The following is a 20,849-nucleotide window of genomic DNA, read 5'->3' as shown; positions in this document are numbered from 1 at the left end:
CAAGAGAACATTGAACATGGCAACAACAAAATTATACAATGATCAATTCTGATGGATATGGCTCTTTTCAACAATGAGGTAATTCAGGGCAGTCTCAATGGTCTTGTGATGGAGAGAGCCATCTACACCCAGAGAGAGAACAGGGATAACTGAGTGTGGATCACAACATACTATTTTCACTTTTTTTGTTATTTGCTTGCTTTTTGTTTTTCCTCATTTTCTTCCTTTTTTATTCTGATTTTTCTTGTGCAATATGATAAATGTGGAAATATGTATAGAAGAATTGCAAAATTTTAACATATATTGGATTACGTGCCGTCCAGGAGAGGGAATGGGAGGAAAAGAGGGGGAAAAAATTTGGAACACAAGGTTTTGCAAGGGTGAATGTTGAAAACTATCTATGTATATGTTTTGAAAATAAAGAGCTTTATAAAAAAAAAAAACTATAGTTAAGTGAGAAAATGGATGAGGAAATAACTATGATGTAAAAAAATACATACACAAAGGGCACCAATTTTTAAAAAGGAAAAAAAATGTTGAAAATGGGAAAGTCATTTAATCTTCTCTGCCTTCCATTTCCTCATTTGCCAAATGAGAAGGTTAGACCAGATGGCCTCTGAGATCACTTCCAGATCTCCATTTATTGTTGCTCAGTCATATCTAACTCTTTGTGACCCCATTTGAAATTTTCTTGGCAAAAATACTAGAATAGTTTGCTATTTTCTTCTTCGTATCATTTTTACAGATGAGGAAACTGGACTTGCTCAGGATACACAGCTAATAAAGTATATAGATACAGATTTGATATCATGAAATGGGTATTCCTATGCTTTATCCTATGTCTATGATAATATTAAAATAAACAAAAAAGACCAGTGAGACAATGACTTTAGCTAAGCACACTTTATTACTAAATAAACTCTGTATCCAATGAAGCATTATACTGGCAAGTGCATAGAGATGAAGGTAGGGACACTTAAACCTTGCTTCTCATAAACAGAACCCCTTCAAGAACAATTAAAAAAAAAAAAACTTCTGGGGACAGCTAGTTAGTATAGAGGATAGAGCACCAGACCTGAAGTCAGGGGGATCTGATTTAAATCTGGCCTCAGACACTTACCACTTCCTGGCAGTGTGACCCTGGGCAAGTCACTTAACCCCAATTGGCTCAGGAAACAAAAACTTCTTTTATTCTGCCAAATTGTGTCACAGTTTAGAGAAATGGACAAATCAATCAATCAAATTTGGAATTTTTCAGTATTTCTTAGATTTGACATCAAGAACTATCTCTTTCCATTGCAATGGGTACTAAGGAATGCAATACTGCTTTCACTCAAGTCCCTCCCCTGTGTTTCATCAGAGTAGGATAATGTTGCTAGGTTCTCAAAGACTGTGGAAGTCAAACACAAGCTCTAGTAGGGTTAGCCAAGCTGAAAAGGCTTCAAGTCCTTCAGTTTGGTGACTGTTACTATATCTCTTGTCTAAGTACCAGTCCTACTGAATTTGGAGTGGCTCATCCCCCCCCAGAAAAACTGGCCACCAAGACATTTTTTGACCACAGCAATTCAATCAACCAATAAACATTTATTAAATATCTTTATGCACCAGGAACCTGGCTAAATCCTGGAGATACAAATACAATGAATGAAACTATCTCTACTAGCAAGGTATTTATATTTTAATAGACAAGCAAGGACATATACACACAACTCTGTATTTATCTTAATTTAGTATGTGTAGTACACATAGTCCGTGCAAAGGCAAGGTGATAGTGTTATATATGAGAAATGAGAGGAGGTCAGTTTGACTGGGTTGCTTGGTGCAGGAGGAAGTGTAATGTACAATAAGTTGTACCAGGACCAAGTTGTGAAGGACTTTAATAACTAAAAAGAGAACCTTATATTTGATTCAGGGGCAGCTAGGTAATGCCATAGTGCAAAGAGTGCTGAACCTGGAATGAGGAAGAGTCCTATTCCCGAGTTCAAATCTGGCTTCAGATAGTAGGTATGTGATCCTGGGGGAGTCATTTAACCCTGTTTGCCTCAGTTTCCTCATCTGTAAAATGATGGAGAAAGAAATGGTACTCTAGTATCTTTGTCAAGAAAATTCTAAATGGAGTTACAGACAGTGAGACATGCCTAAAAAAGAACTGAACCTAAGAAAAAGAACTGAACATTTGATTTTCTAAGCAATAAGAGTACTAGTAGCTAGTATTTATACAATACTTTAAAATTTGTCAAGTACTTTTTATCTCATTCAATGTTCATAAAAACACTGGGAGGTAGATATTATTATTATGCCCATTTCATTGAGAAAACAGAAAAAATGACCAACTATTTATTGTGGCACTGAGCCAGCTCTTAGGGGACCGGTGGAATTTGTGGAGTGGTCAGATCTGTTTTTCAGGAAAATTATTTTGACCACAGTGAGGAGAATGATTTGAAATGAGAAGAGACTAATAGAGAGGCTATTGCAATAATTAAGGTTAGAAGTAAAGATGGCCTAAAAATGGTGTTAGTGAGAGAAGGAAGAGGGGAGGAAAACATGGGAGACATGCTGTGGACACAGAAATGGAGAGTTGGAGATTGTAGATTGAGAGAGAAGAGATATAGAGCAACAGCTTGAGGGGATGGTAAAGTCCAGTGAAGTTTTAAAGATGGGGAAGATGTGGGTATGTTTCAAGACAGTAAGGAAGGAACCACCTAATAGAGAGAAGGTAAAGATTTGAGAAGAGAGATGACCATGATTATAATCTGCTGGAGAAGTTGGAAGGAAAGGGAGGATTGGCAGAAAGGGAGGGAAAAAATGGGAGATGATGGCAAGGGGGTTTAAGATGAGAAGAGTGAAAGGGTTAGCGCAAATCAAATGGTCTCAATTTTCTCAATAAAGAGGGCCAGGACATATAGAAAGCTTAAGTGGAGAAGGTTTAGACAAAACTTTTGTCGGGTGTGAGAAGGAAGCAACAGGGGAAGAATAAAAGGACTGATGACACAAAGAGAACCAGGTGAAGTTGGATAACATTAATTTATAATGTATCCAGTCAGCATGATTGTATGATTTCCTCCCACTCTGTTCAGCAGCCTGTGAGTAGGAGCTGTAGAGACAAGTCTAAGTAATCCAAGGATGAGATTTAGTCTTGATAGAACAAGGGTACCAGGCATTTGAGAATAGTAACTAGTGTAGGATTAAGCCAGTTAACTACAATGTCAAGACTATCCTGAGGGAAGTAAAGTCAGGGCAGAGATAATAATGACCAGAGAAATAAGTGAGAGATAGAGGGAAGAGAGAACTTGATGATATTAAAGAATGAATTTTTTTTTTTTTTTTTTTTTTGCTAATACCTCCTAAAATTATCTGCAATTTATTCTGTCTCTATCTTGTTTGTGTATAGTTCTTTACATGCTATCTCCTCATTTTAGACTATGAGCTTGTTGAGAACAGGGACTGTATTTCTTTCTTTTCTTTTTATCTTCAGTGCTTAGCACACTACCTAACACAGACTAAGTGCTTAAAAACTGCTGAATTGACTTGATTTAGGAGGAGAGATGGAATGATAAAATGTGGCTAGAAAGAGTTATGTCAAGAATTTTTAATTAGGGATTACTTTTTAATTAGTCTTAGTGAGTTTCTACACAAAGTGGTAATATCTCTGGATTGGTAGAAGATAGAAATCAAAGACATGAAATCACAGAGATGAAATGAACATTCTTGTGAAAAACTAAATTATTCAAGGTTTCCAAGGAAGACTGGTATGAAGAAAAAAAGTTACAAGAGAAATGGAATATTTTTGTATCTCTATAGGAAAGAGAAAAAGAACAGTGGTCTGGGAATATTAAACAGGGTTTAGCAGAAAATTCCACACCAAATCCTTAAATTGAAAAGTCTGAAAAATCACCAATGCAAAATTATTTTAAAACCTCCCTATATTTCTGAACAACCAAATGTATTAACACAGAGACCAACTTCTTCAGTAACCCAGTATTACACTCAAGATCTTTCTGTCCCAAATATTTTTGTAGTCATGTGAAGAGTTTTACAGACTCACCATCCTTACAATGGGAGTTCTGTTTGTGAAAGCCAAACTGTCCTGGAAAAGCCTTTTCCTGCTTTTATCATTTGTTCTAATATGATTTTTCTAGGCCAAATCAGCCTCTCAGAGTTGACAATTTTAAGATATTCTAACTCAGTATTTTTCAGACTGTACTGCAAAAATACTGCATTCTATTTATAAAAATGTTCCAAACTTCCATCTTTAATTACATACAATTTTGGCATGTGGTTGATTTCTACAATCTTAAAAAAAAAAAAAAAAAACAATTATAGAACATGCAGAAGGATATTGAATAAGCAATCACTTCAAATTGCTAGATGTGAGTGGTCAGGAAGATTCTAATAAAATGGAAAGATGTTACATTCCATGATGAATTTCAATAGTCATAAAATAGAGAGATAAATTTAATTCAATTCACCAAATATTTGCTAAATGCCTACTATATACAAGATATTATGTCATTGCTGTAGGGTTAGCAGATAAAACAGAGGAAAAAACATTACTAACTTTGGGATGCTTACATTCTAATATAGGGATATCAAAATTTCATTAAGAAAGCATTTAAATACTTATTCTTTGTCAAAAATAGTGGATACAAAGACAAAAATCAAACCAATCTTATTTGGAAGGAGTTTACATTCTTTTGAGAGGGAAACAACAAATATACATGATGAATAAGTGCAAAACATTTTAGCAAAATAATTTGGGTAAAATTAGGAAAACCATAATAATTAGAAAAGATGAGGTGAATGATAGTTGAATTATCTCTTTAAGAGAAGGCTATCCCTAAGATGTTATTCAGGAAAAAGAGTATTCAAGGCACTGGATATGATAGCAGCAGGCCATAACTTCAATGACTCTACAAAAATGGATCTCCAAAAATGTCTCAAGTGAATCTATAGATGCTAAACTGAAACCAACCAAAAATACTTGTAGTCATTTATCACACCACCATTCTTTTGAAAATTCTAAACTGTCTCCCACCTTTTAATTTAAGCAGTCAGAAGTTACTTCTTCAAAAATAAAACAAAAATTTCCAAGATTCCCCATATTCAAGTTCTGTTGTTTCCACCTTGGTAACTTGTCTCATCTTCTTCTCTTCTGACATTGCAACATCACCTTATACCTAGTTTTCCAGTTGATATCCTTATCTCAAGTCTCTCCCCATTACAATCCATTATCCATTCAGTTGTTAAATTAATCTTTTTAAAGCACAAGACTGATCAAATCATCCCTATCCCAAGTCCCATTCAGTAAACTTTATTATTCTATGATCAAATATTAAATCTTGCTTTTAAAGTTCTTCATAACTGGTCTCCTACCTTTCCAGTATTTTTAGATCTTTCTCCCCTTCATATATATAGTCTGTGATCAGGTAATGTTGCTAAGAAGCTTTATCTCCTAACTCCCAATGCTTTCATAGCTGTCCCCCATACCTAGTATCCTGCCTTCCTCATATCTACCTCCTAGCTTCCTTCAATTCTTATCCATCTTTTATAAAGAAGGTTGCCCCAGTCCTCTTTAGTCATAGTACCTGCTCTAGGAGATTATTCCAAATCTGTCTTATCTATATCTTGTTTGTGGGTAATTGTCTGAACTGGTATCTTCTCCATTATATTGTGAGCTCCTTGAGAACAGAAACTGGGTTGGGATTTCTTTTTTGCCTTTCTTTGTATCCTCAGTGTTTAGTTCAGTGTCTAGCACATAGGAATACTTAATAAATGCTTAACTTTACAACTACAACAACAACAACAAAAAAAAAAACCCTGTGAAAATCTTTTTATTTTCTTATCCGACAAAATGAAAAAAAAAAACTCATAAAAGTGATATTTTTACTTTACAAAATAATTCTCTATTTTTTAAACCAAAGTAGTCATAGAACCTTAAGAGTTGAATATTGTAGTAAAAACAATATCTGTTTTGCACTCAGCTAGAATTTTCTTTAAAAGTAAAGAAACTTTTTTGGGGCAGCTACTTGGTGTAGTGAATAGAATAACAGCCCTGAAGTCAGGAGGACCCGAGTTTAAATCTGACCTTAGACACTTAACACTTCCTCCTGGCCGTGTGACCCTGGGCAAGTCACTTAACCCCAATTGCCTCAGCAAAAAAAAAAAAAAAAAAAAAAGTAATGAAACTATTCTTGTTGATTGACTAGATTTTATCTTATACACAAATTAGAAAAGTATGCTGAAAATTTGTGGCAAACTTTTTTTTTTTTTTTTAAAAGTCAGATCATACCATAAATATCTACTTCAACCTGAGCACTTTCCAGGGAGGTGGTAAAAAGGATTTCTGCATTAGGTCTGAGATGACAGTATTCTAGACTGGTATATCAGGTTGAAATTGGAATGAAATAAGACACTGATAGACGGTTTTATAGCTAATACTAAAATGATACAACAAGGATACAGCATCAGTTCACTTGGGGTAGCTTCCCTTACTTTGTACCTGTCATTCCTAAAGAAGAGGAACTACTGTATCCTCCCACACTGGCTTTTGTACTTGAGCCACAGCAAGCCACCTAGGCCTAAGATCCTCTACTATATATATCAGGCACTGTGCTAGGAGGTGACGGTAAAAGTACCAAGAACGAAACAATCCCATTTACCATTATCATTTTGTTTCATGCACATCTCAGTCCTAACACCATTACTCACATTTTAATGTTGTAATACTGACAGATACAATTCCTATAAACAAAAGTTCTTTAGGGTAGAGAGGTGGGAGAATCTGAATTTTAAAAGGGTTGTGAGAAAAAAAAAGTTTGATCACTACTGCTCAAGGCCATCCATTTAGTCTCAATAACTATAGACTAATCATGATAAAATGTGTTAGGTTAGGGTTCAAACTAGCAAAAGAATTTTCAATCAGTGTCTCTTCAGAGCTCTGTCCTAACAGGTCATTAATAAATTTTATAACAGTAATCTCACTAAACCTTTCTGGTTCTTTCCAACTCAAATTCTATATGTCTACCAATGAGGACTTAAAATTTTTAAACAGAAGTCAGACTTTTAGGAACATAATTAGAAAATAGAGACCTAAATAACAGCCTTACTCTCCCAGCTTTTTTTGATTTAGCAACAACTCGTCTAAACCCAGGGTAGGGTATGAAAATGTTGACATGATACACATTACATGAGAAGATTTTTTAGTGGTATATTGCCTTGACATAATGTAAAAGCAAGTAGGTTATACTAAGCTATTTGTAACAAATGCAAAATTATGTTTTTGTGTTGATTTGATACCTTCCTCTAAAGTAGTGTAAGATCCATAAATCACAGTAGTTTACTTAGAAGGAACTGTCTTCTGTTTTTTTTGTTGTTGTTGTTTTGTTTTGTTTTGTTTTTTGCAACCTTAACACTTTTTAAAAAAAATTTCATTTTATTTATTTATTTTTATTTTTAGTATTATCATTTTACTTTCAAAATGCTAGGACAATTTACTTTTTGTCTTCTGCAGTTTGCATTTATGATCTCTTGAAATATAGCTCTGAAAAAACAGACTTTCAAACAGCTGACTAGCCTTTAAATCCAAATCCCTCTGGCTTTTACTGAGTATTGAGGCCAATAACAGCCTTCAACCCAAACCTATATAGTTCATAGTTTAGGTTTTAATGGCTAAAATAAGTGTAAATAACAATTATTTACTGTTCTGATCAGAAACTTTCAGAGACTTTCTCTTTTCTTTCCCTCCAAGACTGATGTTTTTGTAATGCTAAATTAGGCCATCTTTTGTCTGAATTCTTACCTAGCCCTTGCTCACAGAAGGAGCCTTGCCTCAAATAAACTGAGACTTGGGAAAGATCTTAATTTAAAAGGCCAACATCATCCACTACATCCTAAATCAGTCATTTTCACTCTTGTCTTGCCAATGGACTTCAATGATTCTGGAGGAGAAAGTAAGGCGAATGACTTTGAGAAGCTCTGCATCACTTAAATATAATTTACGAGCAACTCAGGACATCACCCTTATGATATCATTGGTCCTCTTTGAGAATGAAGGATGAACAACAATCTTGAATACTTAGCACAATTCCCTGCACATAATAGGAACTTAATAAATGCTTGTTGACTTGACTTGTCAGAATTCACAGGGTTTAGGTATCAGTGCCCTGACATACCTAGAATGTTCATTCTTAAAGTCTCATGAAGTTTTCTTTCATGCAGCTTGTCTATATACCTTACTAAAATGGAAGTAAAAATAGTGCTAATAATTTGCCATTGCCTAACTATGACACTATCTGGGCAAAAGATTAGTCCTAAAGCATGGGGATGATTTTCACAGCTGGCCCATAAGCTAACTCAGGTTAAAGTTTCACCTTTATTATATTTAAGAAACTAACTTGATATTAACAGAGGCAGTATGAGACAGCTCAAAGGCACTGGAACAATCCTCATTCTATGACCTAAGGTAAATTATATACTCTCTCAGCCCTTTGCATTTCTTCATCTGAAAATGAGGATGATAGTGCCAGCTCTGGCAGCATATTACTAAAAATGGAACTAGACAAAGAAGATTAGCATCGTCCCTGTGAAAAGATGACAAGTTATTTGTGAACCACTCTAAATGTTTTTTTAGACAAGATATTTGTAAAGCTCTTAGCACAATGTCTGGCACACAGTATTTAAATGTTTAATAAAAATAAAATGAGGATGTTAATAATGCATGCCCATTCTACCTTACAGTTATAAATGGCAAAAATGTTGAAATTATTTGTAAGCTATAGAACATTACACAGATATGTGAAGTATTGTTTTGACAAATATAGGAAGAATGATCTTCATTCGCCTGAGGATATTCTCCTTGACTGCCAATTTGAAAACAATTTTACTGTTTAATTGGAGAAAAGACTTTACTAATTTAGGATTCAAAAGAAAATATCCTCTTGGACCTTAAATTTTGTCCCCAAATCAGGAAATTTTCTCCCTGTCTTCCCACTCTCTATCAAGATTCCCTGATATCAAGAAAGTGAGAAGTACTTGACACTACAGAATGAAAAGATTTAAGGGCAAATGAGACCCTGCGTAACATGTAGTCCAATTCTCCCAATTTTACATAGAAGAAGAAATTACATCCAAATATGGGAAGTGACTTGCATAAGATCACACAATCAACAATACTGGAATGCCCATGTTTCAAACACTCACTGTTCTAGATGCTGAGGATACAAAAATAGAAATGAAATAGTCCCTGTCCTCAAGGGACTTGCATTCTATCTGAGGAGCAATGTATATATAAGTACATACAAATAAATAAGAAGTAATTTTTTGGATGTGAGAAAAGGACACCAGCAACTGAGAGTATCAGGACATGCTTCATGGAGAAGGTGGTGACTAAACTGGGCATTGAAGGAAAACAGGGATTATAAAAAGCATAGGGGAACATGGGGAACTGCCTATGTAAAAGCCAGAAATGGATTGTTGTGTAGGAAGAAAGCACTAATGCATGAGAACAGCATGAAACAGCTTATAGGCGTGGCCTTGTTGTCAACAGTCTTGCTTTTATGACCACTAGTAAAGCAACTTTGTATGAAGAAAAATGATTTATAAGAAGGCTGGAAAGGTAAGTTAAAGAGACTGTGAAGAGGCTTTAACTGCCAAACAAAGAAATGTTATTTGATCATAGTGGTGAAAAGTTAAAGAAAGGGGGACAAAGACAATCTTGGCATTTATTCATTCTTTAAAGAGTATAATTTGGATGATGAACTAACAAAAAAAAAAAAATAGAAAAGGAGGCATCAAACTGCTAAGAGGAAAACCAAAAGAGAACAATGTCATAAAGAGTACCCAGGAAAGGATGGTTAATAGTGCTAAAAGCTACGGAGAAGACAAGAAGGACTAGGATGGAGAAAAAGTCATTAAATTTGGAAATTAAAAGATCACTCGTAACTTTGGAAAGAGCAGTTGCAAATGAGAAGGTCAGAAGCCAAACTACATAGGGTTGAAAAGTGAATGAGAGAAGACAGTCTAGAGGAAAAGACAAAAGATTTTTTTTTCTGCCTTAGATTTCTGGTTGTTTTAGAGCTTTGTAAGCAAATAACTTGAAGGAATGAAATAATCTATTAAGATTTTTTTTAAAGGATGGGAGAGCCCTGGGAATGTTCATAGAAAGAAAAAGAAAGAATGGGAGGGATAATTATTTTTTATCAATATGTCAGTCTTGCTCTTGCTCTCCCAGTCCCTTCACTCCAATAATTTTCTCCTGCAGTAATTCTGCTTGTTTTTAGACAAAGGAAATCAGTATTTCTTTTCTAGCTTTATGTCAAGTGCAGATATTCCAGTGAGCTCATCAATAAATATGTAACTAGATTATAAGCACCTTAAAGGCAAGAATTACTTCTTAATTTATTTTGTAACCCCTAAAGAGTCTAGGTTTCCTAAGCACATAATAGCTCTTTGATACAATTTGTTAAACTGAATGTCAGAAAAGACTCAAAGAATAGAATGTCTCCAAGGAGTTCACCCTTTTAGGGAAGTTGAGATCCCTTAATGACTAATGAAAGCCTTATAGATGGGCATGTGTTTGAAGTTCTGCTAATAGCAGCCAATGAGGCTGTCTGCTGCCTGGAAGTTTATACCACAGCATTGTAAAGGTATTGATGGTACTTCTCCATTAAATAAGAAAAATCAAGTTCTATTCATAGAGCTAGGGAACTGGTGTGGGTAGCTCTTCTTGTCTTCATGTGAAACTCAGCCTACAGAAGAACTGATGTTACCATGAATTCATCATCATGATTATAACTCCACTTCATTATTTATGCAACATTTTTACAGGTCATATACATTTTTTTTTTTTTTTTTTTGGTTGAGAAACCCCTCTCTACCAATAAAGATCAGTTATTGTTCTACAACTTTACAGGACATGCCAGGTTAAGTGAGTTGCTCTGGGGCAGCGTTATTTCAGCCAGTAGTTATTTCAAAAACAGAATTTAAATCCAGGTTTTCTTGACTCTTGATATTCTCTGTCCAATATGCCATACTCTCAATTTGTTTTTCAGTTGTTGCAAATCTTTGTAATCCTATGGATCACAGTCCACCAATATTGTCCATAGGGTTTTCTTGGCAAGGATACTGAAGTGATTTGCCATTTTCTTCTCCAGTAGACTAAGAAAAGCAGAGATTACATGATTTGCCTCGAGTCATCCAGAAGAAGCCACATTTGAACTCAGGTCTTCCTCACTCCAGGTCCAGGTCTCTATTTACCAATCAGTGTGGGTGTCTCTCTCAATATATTCTTATTTGAAGTCAAAAAGATCTTAGCTGGAGTCCCAGACCTATCAACTAACACCTAGCTGTATCACCTTGGGCACATTCCATGCCTCAGGTCCATCAGTTGTATTATCTTCATATTGATTTATAAGTTCCAGAGAACAATTTGGAACTATGCCCAAAGGGCAATAAAGCTGTGCATGCCCTTTGGCCCAGCAAAACCACTATTGGTCTGTATGCCAAAGAGATCAAAGAAAAGGAAAAAGGACCTATTTGTAGCTTATTTATAAATCTATAACTGTAAACTATTTTATTTTTTTCAATATCTGAATCCTTTGCTCAGTCAATAGAGTATATATAAGGAGGAAAAGGAATAAGTCAAAAAGGGGGCTGAGAGAGGATGTATGAATGGATTAGTAGAAATCCACTACTGTTACCATGAAAAAAAAAAAAATCTAAATGACAGGTTCTTCTTATGGTAACTAGTTCCATCACCATAAATTAAGAATTAGAAACCTTAAAAAACTCACTTCATCCCTCTGGGTCTCAGTTACCTCATTAATTTAAAAAAAAAAAAAAACATTCTAGATAAGTAATTCTTAGTTTTTAATGTGTTAAGGACCCCTGCTATCTGATGAAACCAATGATCTTCCTCTAAAACAACATTTTTCAAAGCACAAAATACATAGGTTATAAGGAAAACCAATCATATCAAAATACAATTATCAAACTATTCAAGATAATTTCATGGACCAGATGATTACCAAAGGTGCTTTTACATGAGAGTGAATGTGAAAACACGGCCTACAAAAGTCTTTTTTTGCCCAGGAAATCTTCAACACCATAATCCCATTTTAACCACAATGGTGCAACAACTACAGAAATGGAATTAGCAATATAATGCTAACATTTACTATTTTTTTTTTAAGAAAATTATGTTCGACTTTAACACCATTTAAAAGTTTCAGGCCCCAGATTAATTTATGTGACATTAAACCCCTTCAAAAAGAAAATGTGAAGTAAAGATGCTCCAGGAATGACAAAATAGCAAATGTAAATCTAATATCTGACATATACTTGTATGAAAATGTATAGTTTTAAGAATGAGTCTTTTTTTTTTTTTTAAAGTTGTCAGACTCTTGAAAAGACTGGTCAAATGTTCTAACAAATCATCAAAATGCACTGGAATTTTTTCTAGTTGAAACACTGCTTTAAATCTACCCAGTAGACAGCTCATAATCAGTGATTAATTACCATTTTACACCAGCAAGCCAGAATGAATATAAATCATGGTAAATGACATAGTGAGGCATACAGTATTAAAATTGTCTATTAGTATAAAATATTGAGATACCAAAGCTTCAGCTGCCCAAAGACAACAAATAATACAATTCAGCCTTTAATAAGCAACTACAGTCTATCATTGTAAAGACATCAACCCCAAGATTGGCACTGGATCCTCCTTTTGCCTTTAAAATTGATGCTTAAACTTGACTCCTCAATTAATCTTCCATTCCTTTTCTAACACCCACATAATTTGCGACATTTCCAGCTACATACATTTCCATACAAGTTATAGATTTTTTTGCATATTATTTTAAAAACTCGTTATTAGGAGAGGAAAAGTGACTGTTGCTTCCATAAATATTGGCTACAGAGTACAACACACACCAACAGGAAGACTAAGCAAATCTTGCTTTACACTCTCCATCTTGCACATTCCATTTACTTTGGAATGATCCCTTTCTTCTCCCCAGGGAAAGGCACTGCATTAAAAAAATTTGTTTTTTGTTTTAAGTCTTGATCTATTATCTTCATGGAAGATTAAGGAGCTTATAAGTGATCTACATTTTCCATTACTAACCTCTCTCAGGCCTCAGTTTATTAAAAAGGATATTAAGGCTTGCTTCCCAGGGAAATAGTGAGTTTCAAATGAGAAAAAGCATTTTGCAAGTCTTAAAAGAACTACATAAAAGTCAGCTACCATTGTTATTATTTACAATGCTGTATACATTATTAGTCTTCAATAATCGACTTCTATGGCAAATTCTCTAATTTTGAAAAGTTCTCTCTCATTCTTTCTAAGGAAAAGCATGTGAAGAGGATTCCTATAATAAAAGGCAGAAGTTGCAAACTTAAAAGAGCAATCTTCTATAGTTGGTGAGTATGCACCTAATCACTCTCTCTTTTTATAAACAATTGGATTATTTCTATTTCATGATTTGAAAACAGAAAAAGAAAACATAAGAAGGCATAAAGCAGAGTGAGTTTTGTACCTTTTAAAAATAAAGAGTTCATCAAAGCTCTGAGTTACTTAATATCCAGTTCTGATATAATTACCTGGCCAGTACTGATCTGAACCATACACGACCGAAACCCCAAATCTGTGCTACTGTATTTCACATGGCTTTCAGGGACTCTTTGAAAGGTTTCTGTAAAAACCTAATTCGAGGCCTCTTTCTCCAAAAGATCAAGCAGGGCTTAGTGGCGAAGAGTTAACAACTGGTGAAAGCTATGGGGGTTAATTACATCCACTCCCGGTCACCGTTTGCATCTTTTTCTAGGAGCTGATTTCATGATTTCAACGAGTGACATTCCAGGAGACTAGAAAGGTGTAGGAGTCGGACGGACTGACGGGAGGACGAGGACACACGGACACACACACACACACACGCCCCAAAAGGGATTTCAAGCGTGGGCTGCCCCCTCCCCAAGCAGGGCTAGGCTCCGCTCACCCCTTCCTCGTGCCCAGGGGGGACACTGAGGCTCTGAGCCAACTCAGAAGAACGAAGAGAGGCTGCGGGGCCCCGGCCAGACTCTCACCCCGGCACAGTGCAGTCCACAGCCTGCTGGCCCCTCACCCCGACACTCGCCCACGGGCTTGGGTGCAGCATTGGTCGCGGTTACGCGCCCCCAGGAAAGGGGCTTCCCTAACTCTGGCTCGGACTAGACGAGAAGCACCCCGCCCCGCACCCAGCTACTAGGGGGCCATCGCGAGGGGGTGGGGGAAGCACTGGTGCAAACGCTTGGTGGAGGAGGGAGAAAAGCAGCGGTGAGGACTCGGCTTCTACTCGCCGAGCTCCCACGCCCGGCGCATGGTGCGGGCCCGGGGGAGAGGGAGAGAGAGAGAAGCAAAGAAAGTTTCTTACCGGGCGGTGGGGGAGGCGCCTTTGCCCAGCTGCTGCTCCCCAGCAAGGCGTCCCTAGCCCCCGGACAAGGGAGAGGAGCTCGCTCCCAGGACCCTGCGTTTCCCAGTTCAGGGTGGCCGGTCTTGGGGAATTTCCTGCTTTGAGTCACTCGGGACTGGGAACAACCCTAGGAAACACCCTTCCTTCTCTTCCTCCTCCTCCTAGTCCTCCTAAGTACACACACAGACACAGTCCGGACGGCTCCTCCTTCTCCTCCTCCTCCTCCTCGCGGCGGGCTGCTGCTGCTGCTGCAGCGGTGGTACTAGTGGTGGAGGAGGCGCCCCAGCTGCTGCTGCTGCTGCGGCGGCGGCGGCGGCGGCGGCGGCGGTTGCTGCAACTATCCCATCCCTTCCCCTTCCTCCCAAACAGCTCCACCTCCCGCTCTTCTCGTCCTCTCCCTTCCCCTTCCTTCCTTAAACACTCCGAGCCCCGCCTTCTCCAGTCCCGTCCAGAGAAGTCCAGCGCTGACGCCGCCCAGCTCCAGCTCGTCGGGCCCCAGATCACTCCCAAAGCCGCTCCGCTCCCCGGCTTTTAGGCGGCCCTCCAGACTCCTCTCCTCTCTTCTCCTCCCCTTCCTCAATTACGGATCTCCAATTTTCTCAGTTTTTCGCTCTTGTCCCTTCCCCCTCCTCTTTACATCGCTCCCTACTCCTACGCCCCAGGACAGGCCACCCATAAAACCTCGTCGGAGGAGCAAAGCTCAGGTCCGGACCATTTCCCACCCGCCCTAGTGCGCGCACACATATGCACACACAGAGACGTACACATTCACACACATTCCCCCCCTTCTCTCTTCCCCAGCACGCCCCCACGATCTGGTAAAGAAGGATGGAAGGAGCAGGCTATTGTTCCCCGCCCCGGCTTTGCAAGGCTGGTAAAGAAGGGAGTTTCCTGCCTTCACAAAATGGAGCCTAGGCTCTTTTATTTGGGAGCCTGGACGAAAAGCTTCAGCCAACTAAGAAGGAAGCAGTCCTGGAAAACTAGCCGCCCTTGAGAAAAGAGAAGGTATTCATGTTCTCTTAACAGCATGCGAAGAACATGTGTTGCTTCCTTTGCAGAAAAACCTGGAGGGGTTTGAAAACTTTTGAGAAAAAAAAATAAAAAACAAAAAACATATCTAGGAACTCTGGTGTTATAGGGAAAGTAACGAGTAGGGTCTTTACGTGTGGTGGATGGTTTTTTAAAGTTACGAATCGGTAAAGAACACCCTCTCTAAAAACTGACGGACCCTCTTGTTAATGTCTCCACATCTGTCGGCAAGAAGAGGATTCAACTAAAGTTAATACCTTGGGCACAGCACCACGTTTGGTGCCAGAGATTCAAAGACAAGTGGAACTAGTTGATGAAATACAAGTTCTACAACCTTGACTTAGTTGATGAATGTTCAGGAATGAGAAACTACAACTAAACTGTTTCACCATGTTTATTTAAATACTCTGGAAGGAAGATATTTTCATATTTATCAAGCCTCTCCTAAAAAACAAAAACAAAACACAAACAAAATCACCCCGGCAGTTTTGACTGATGGAACAGTTCAAAAAGTTGGTCGAAGGGGAATTGCATTTTACTTTCTCTAGTTTATGAAGTACCAAGGTGACTATACTATTGTCAGATGCACAGATTGAACCCAGTGAAAACAAGATCATTATCACACTTGCTTGTGCACAGATCTTTCAACCATCTTACCTTCCTCTTAACACAAGGGATGCACAGCAATCTGCGTGTATACATACATATGTATGTACATATATATACATACATGCATGCATGTATGCTAAAAAAAATTATGTGTTAAAAACTACACCTAAATGTTTCATTAGATTAGGAGGAAGTTGGTTGGTGTCTTGACTAGATCCTTGTATAATTTGTGCTAATAGAGCTAAACTTTTTGGAGCCTCAATTTTTTCATCTGTAAAATATAAACAAGCAAGACAATACTTGCACTGCTACCTTTCATAAAGATTATTGAGATCAGACATTAAAGGGTTTTCTAAGTAATTGAGTGCTATTCCAGTCTAAAGTACTCCTGTTAAATAACAGCTTTCCTGATTTACGGCAGATTCAAGGAGGTTGAAAGTTCTTCAGCTGCTCATTACTTTCTCCATATTGTGTAAATAAGAGGGAAAAAAGTGACCTTATCACTACAGTGATGCTGATTTCTCCAGTTATCAATAATCTCTTATTTACCAAATTTCATGATCATTTTCAGTCTTAGTCTTTCTTGACCTATTTTCTGTTTTTACACTATTTACCACCCCCTCCTCCTAAATATTCTTTACTCTGGGTTTTTGTCATACATTGCATTCCTTACTCTCCAATCTACTTAGATTCATCAACCACATCATACCTCACTTTGGGTTGCTATATAGATTCTGGTCTAGGCTTACTGCAGTCTCTCTATACTCTCACTTGATAATCTCATTAGCTCCCAAGGATTTCATTATCATTCTTATTCTGATGATTCTCAAGTCTCTGTATACTGTTCTAGTTATCACCCTTGACTTTTAACATTGCATGGCCAATTATCTATTGGACATTTCATGGATGTCCAGAGACATTTCACATTCAACATGTTCAAAATATAACATTGCCTTTCCTCCCCCATCCCATTCCTCTTCCAAATATCCCCATCTCTATTAAGGGCACCCCATTTTTCTACTCTCTCAGGATGATAACCTTGAGTATAATACTCAAGGTTTAACTCTCTTACTAGACATATCCAATCGATTAATATATCTTGAAGTTTCTATCTCCATAATGACTCTCTCAAACAATACCTTCACTACTCACATAACCAATTCACTTCAGGCTCTTATCATTTCTTAACTAAATTATTTCAAGGCTAATTTGTTCTTCTTGCCTCATCTCTCAGTCTCTCTTCCACACTGCTGCCAGTAATTTTTTTTAAAGCACAGTTGTACTATATTATTCCCTCTGCTCCATAGACGCCAGCAATTTTCTCTTGTTTTGGATTTGATTTCAAACAGTCTAGAGTTTAAAGCCCTGCACAACCTGTCCTCAAACTTTCCAACCTCATTGTTTATTAACCTCCCCCATACTGGGCAATTTAGCCACACTACCCTCTTTATTCTTAACAGGAGACACTCCTGCATCCTTGCCTTTACATAGACCATTCTCCCACGATGGAATGCTCTCTTCACTTCTACCTCATAGAATCTGTTTTTAAAAGACAACTCAAACATTACCCCTTTTTAAAGCTTTTTTTTTCAATTAACAAAAATAAATTTTCTCTCCTTATACTCCTTCATTGTTGGAAAAAATATCTTTCTAATAAATACACAGTCAAGCAAAAATTCCCCCACTGGCCATATCCAAAAATTATGTCTCATCTTGATTTCTCAGTCCTTCACCTTACTCTCAGAAAATGGTTAGAATGCTTCATCACTAGCTCGATAGAATCATGGCTGGTCATTGAACTAATCAGGATTCTTATATCTTTCAAAGTTATGTATTTTTACAATGTTATTGTTTTGTATAAAATGTATTGTGTTTTGTATAAATTGTTCTCCTGATCATGCTCTTAGTTATTCATTCATGTCTTCTCATGTTTCAGTGAAAACTAGCCCTTTATTTCTTATGGCAAAAATGGTATTCCATATTTGTATACTATAACTTGTTTAGTTATTCCCTATTTAGTTTCCAGTTTAGGGCTTTGCTGCAAAGAGGTGCTGTAAATATTTTTGTACATCTGGGTCCTTTTCCATTTTCCTTGAACTCTTTAAGGCACAGGTCTGTTAGTGATATTACGGGTATATATATATAAAAAAAATTCTAATATCAAATACCACATTTAATAAGATTCTACTGTTACTGCCCTCCCTCTCACACTTGCCTTGTATTTAACTACTCTGTATTTGTCTTTTTTATATTTACTCTGTTTATATGTTGTTCTTGTTATTTCCTCTCTCCCCCATTAAAATGTAAATTCTTTGAGAGTAGGAATTCATTCATGTATTTGTATCCCCAGCACTGGCATATGTTGTTGCTGTTCTTCAGTTGTTTTCAGCTGTAACTCTCCAGGACCAAATTAGGCATTTCTTGCTAAAGATATTGGTGTGATTTGCCATTTCCTTTTCCAGCTTGTTTTACAGATAAGGAACCTGAAACAAACAAGGTGAAATGACTTGGCCAGAATCACATAACTAGTAGGTATCTGAGGAGTAAGGATTCATTCATTGCAAAGAACTGGCACGTGGTAGAAGCTTACTAAATGCTTGTTGATTGATTGAAAGATACTGATGCTCTGATTTGGTCAAAAAATTGCTATTGGAGATGCAGCACTGGAATCCCAAGGAGTCAAAAGAACTAGACATATCTATCCCATGGGAGCTGGGTTAAGATTTCCCAAGAAGTTAGTTTAGAATTGAGGGAAACACACATTTAAAAAGTGGGAAGAGAACAATGAATAAGTGAGACTGAGAAAAAGTAGCAGAGGTAAAAGAACTAGGAAAGAGCAGTGTCATGGAAACCAAGGCATATAGAAAGAAGGGATGGTTAACAATTATTAAAAAAAAAAAGTCAAGGAACAAATAAGGAGGTATTACAGTTTTAACCTCTTTACTAGAGATTGAAAGTAAATGACATGCTAATAAGCTCACACTCACCTTGTAGGCCACAGGGGGAGGGGGAGCAATTGAATGAGTTTGGCAAGGAAGTGACAAGATGAAAATGATGTTTAACAAACTAATCTGTCTAGACCTGGGCTTCTTAAACTTCGAGCCCTTTTCGATGGAGAAATTTTTACATCACCCCAGGTATATAGGTGTATAAAATAGGTATGCAAGTAAAAATTTACTGATAACAAATCATAAAGAAATTTACTTTAACACAATTCTTTGTATACGTTATCATTTATTAAAGACAAAAGCAAATTTACATACTAATGAGATGGATGTGTTGATTTTTACATAAAAAAATTAAATCTTGACAGAATATCTGATACCTTTTACTGTTGCCAATTTTTTCCCCCTGAGACAATTGGGGTTAAGTGACTTGCCCAGGGTCACGCAGCCAGGAAGTATAAGTGTCTGAGACCAGATTTGAGCTCAAGCCCTCCTGAGTTCAGGACTGCTGATCTATCCACTGCATCACATAACTGCCCCTGTTGCTAAAAATTTTCATGATCCCCACCCCCCCAAATTGTTACATGACCTCATAAGGTCCTAGATCTTAGTTATCTCATCAATAAAAGAGAGGCTCAGATTATATGGTCCCTAAAGTTCCCTTTATCTCCAAATACATGTCCTAAGAAAAAATAATTTGACAACTCACACGAACTATATATGGAGGTGGATAGAGCTTTGAAGCATGGAAATTGCCTCAGAAATGTCTTCATGACCTACCACCTTCATGAAGCTTTCTGACTTCTCCCTCCAGGATTCTCATAGCACTTTTTGTACCTCTTATATTCTATTTATGCATTTTGTTTATTTGTAAGTTTCATCTCCTTATACAATTCTTAATAGATATCGTCTTATGTAGTTTTGTCTCTCTCTTAGCCTTTATTGCAGCATTATAATTAATAACATACAGAGGGATGGATGGATGGACGAATGAAACAATATTTATTATGAGTTAAATGCTGGGATATAAATACAAAAGCAAAAACTCAAAGCTTCTCCCCTTAAAGAGCTTATATTTTAATAAGAAGAACAAAAGTTTGTGTATCTGTGCAGCTGTGGAGGTAATGGAAAGACCCAGAGAAATTCTTTAGTCTCAAAAGCTAGATGAATGATAAGGTGTGGTTTTCCAAAGGATACAGGGGCAGAGGAAATAGCAAAGCCTGGACTTCTAGATAAATATTTGTTTCTGGATTAAATATTAATCACTATTTGTTGAGTTTAAATTTCTAAGGTTTTTGGATTAACAATAATATAATGACGTAGGTATAAGGTAATTTGGATTTGGACAAAATTTGTACACTAGCACACAAGAAGAGTGAAGCATCAAAAATCATTTCAAGATGTAATAAAGAGGTGGAACCATAGACAGATTAATTGAGAAGAATGGTTGGTTTGGGAAAAAGCTGAGTTTGTTTTTTAAACTTGTAGATTTTGAGGTGATGAGAAGATGAAAGTTTGAAGAAACCTTAGCAATTATTTAGTCCAACCTCACTATCTGGCAAGAAAGAAAACTGAATCCCATAGGAGTTAAGTGATTTACTCTCACAAGTTAGAGTACCTTTTACAAGTTAGAATTGGCCTTTATAGTATGCCATAGTTACCACTGAAAAAAAGAAGGAAATTTGTAAAACATATAAAAATACAGAGCTGGGGCCAAGAGAGGAACATTAAGGTTATATATAGCGAGAGATTTGATGTTCCTTTCCTAAGATCTCAAAATATATAGAAGTTCTTATAGAGTTGAAATTGTAGAAATGTA

The 20,849-nt window shown here is 36.9% G+C and overlaps 1 protein-coding gene and 1 non-coding gene across 2 annotated transcripts in view; one reads left to right on the top strand and one right to left on the bottom strand.

The window, feature by feature from the left end:
* CYFIP1 (cytoplasmic FMR1 interacting protein 1) overlaps positions 1-14,786 on the bottom strand; it is a 159,885-nt gene extending 145,099 nt beyond the window's left edge. The window contains exon 1 of the mRNA XM_031959085.1: positions 14,409-14,786. The gene's annotated coding sequence lies outside the window, so the exon portion shown is untranslated. The remainder of the gene's footprint in view (positions 1-14,408) is intronic.
* On the top strand, positions 8,520-8,625 carry LOC116423106. The gene has a single exon (XR_004233576.1). It is a non-coding gene; the product is annotated as a U6 spliceosomal RNA (small nuclear RNA).
* Positions 14,787-20,849: the final 6,063 nt, after the last annotated feature.

This window comes from Sarcophilus harrisii, chromosome 3 (genome assembly GCF_902635505.1).
Source record: "Sarcophilus harrisii chromosome 3, mSarHar1.11, whole genome shotgun sequence".
NCBI classification, from domain to species: Eukaryota; Metazoa; Chordata; class Mammalia; order Dasyuromorphia; family Dasyuridae; genus Sarcophilus; species Sarcophilus harrisii.
This window is presented reverse-complemented; position numbering and strand designations above follow the sequence as displayed.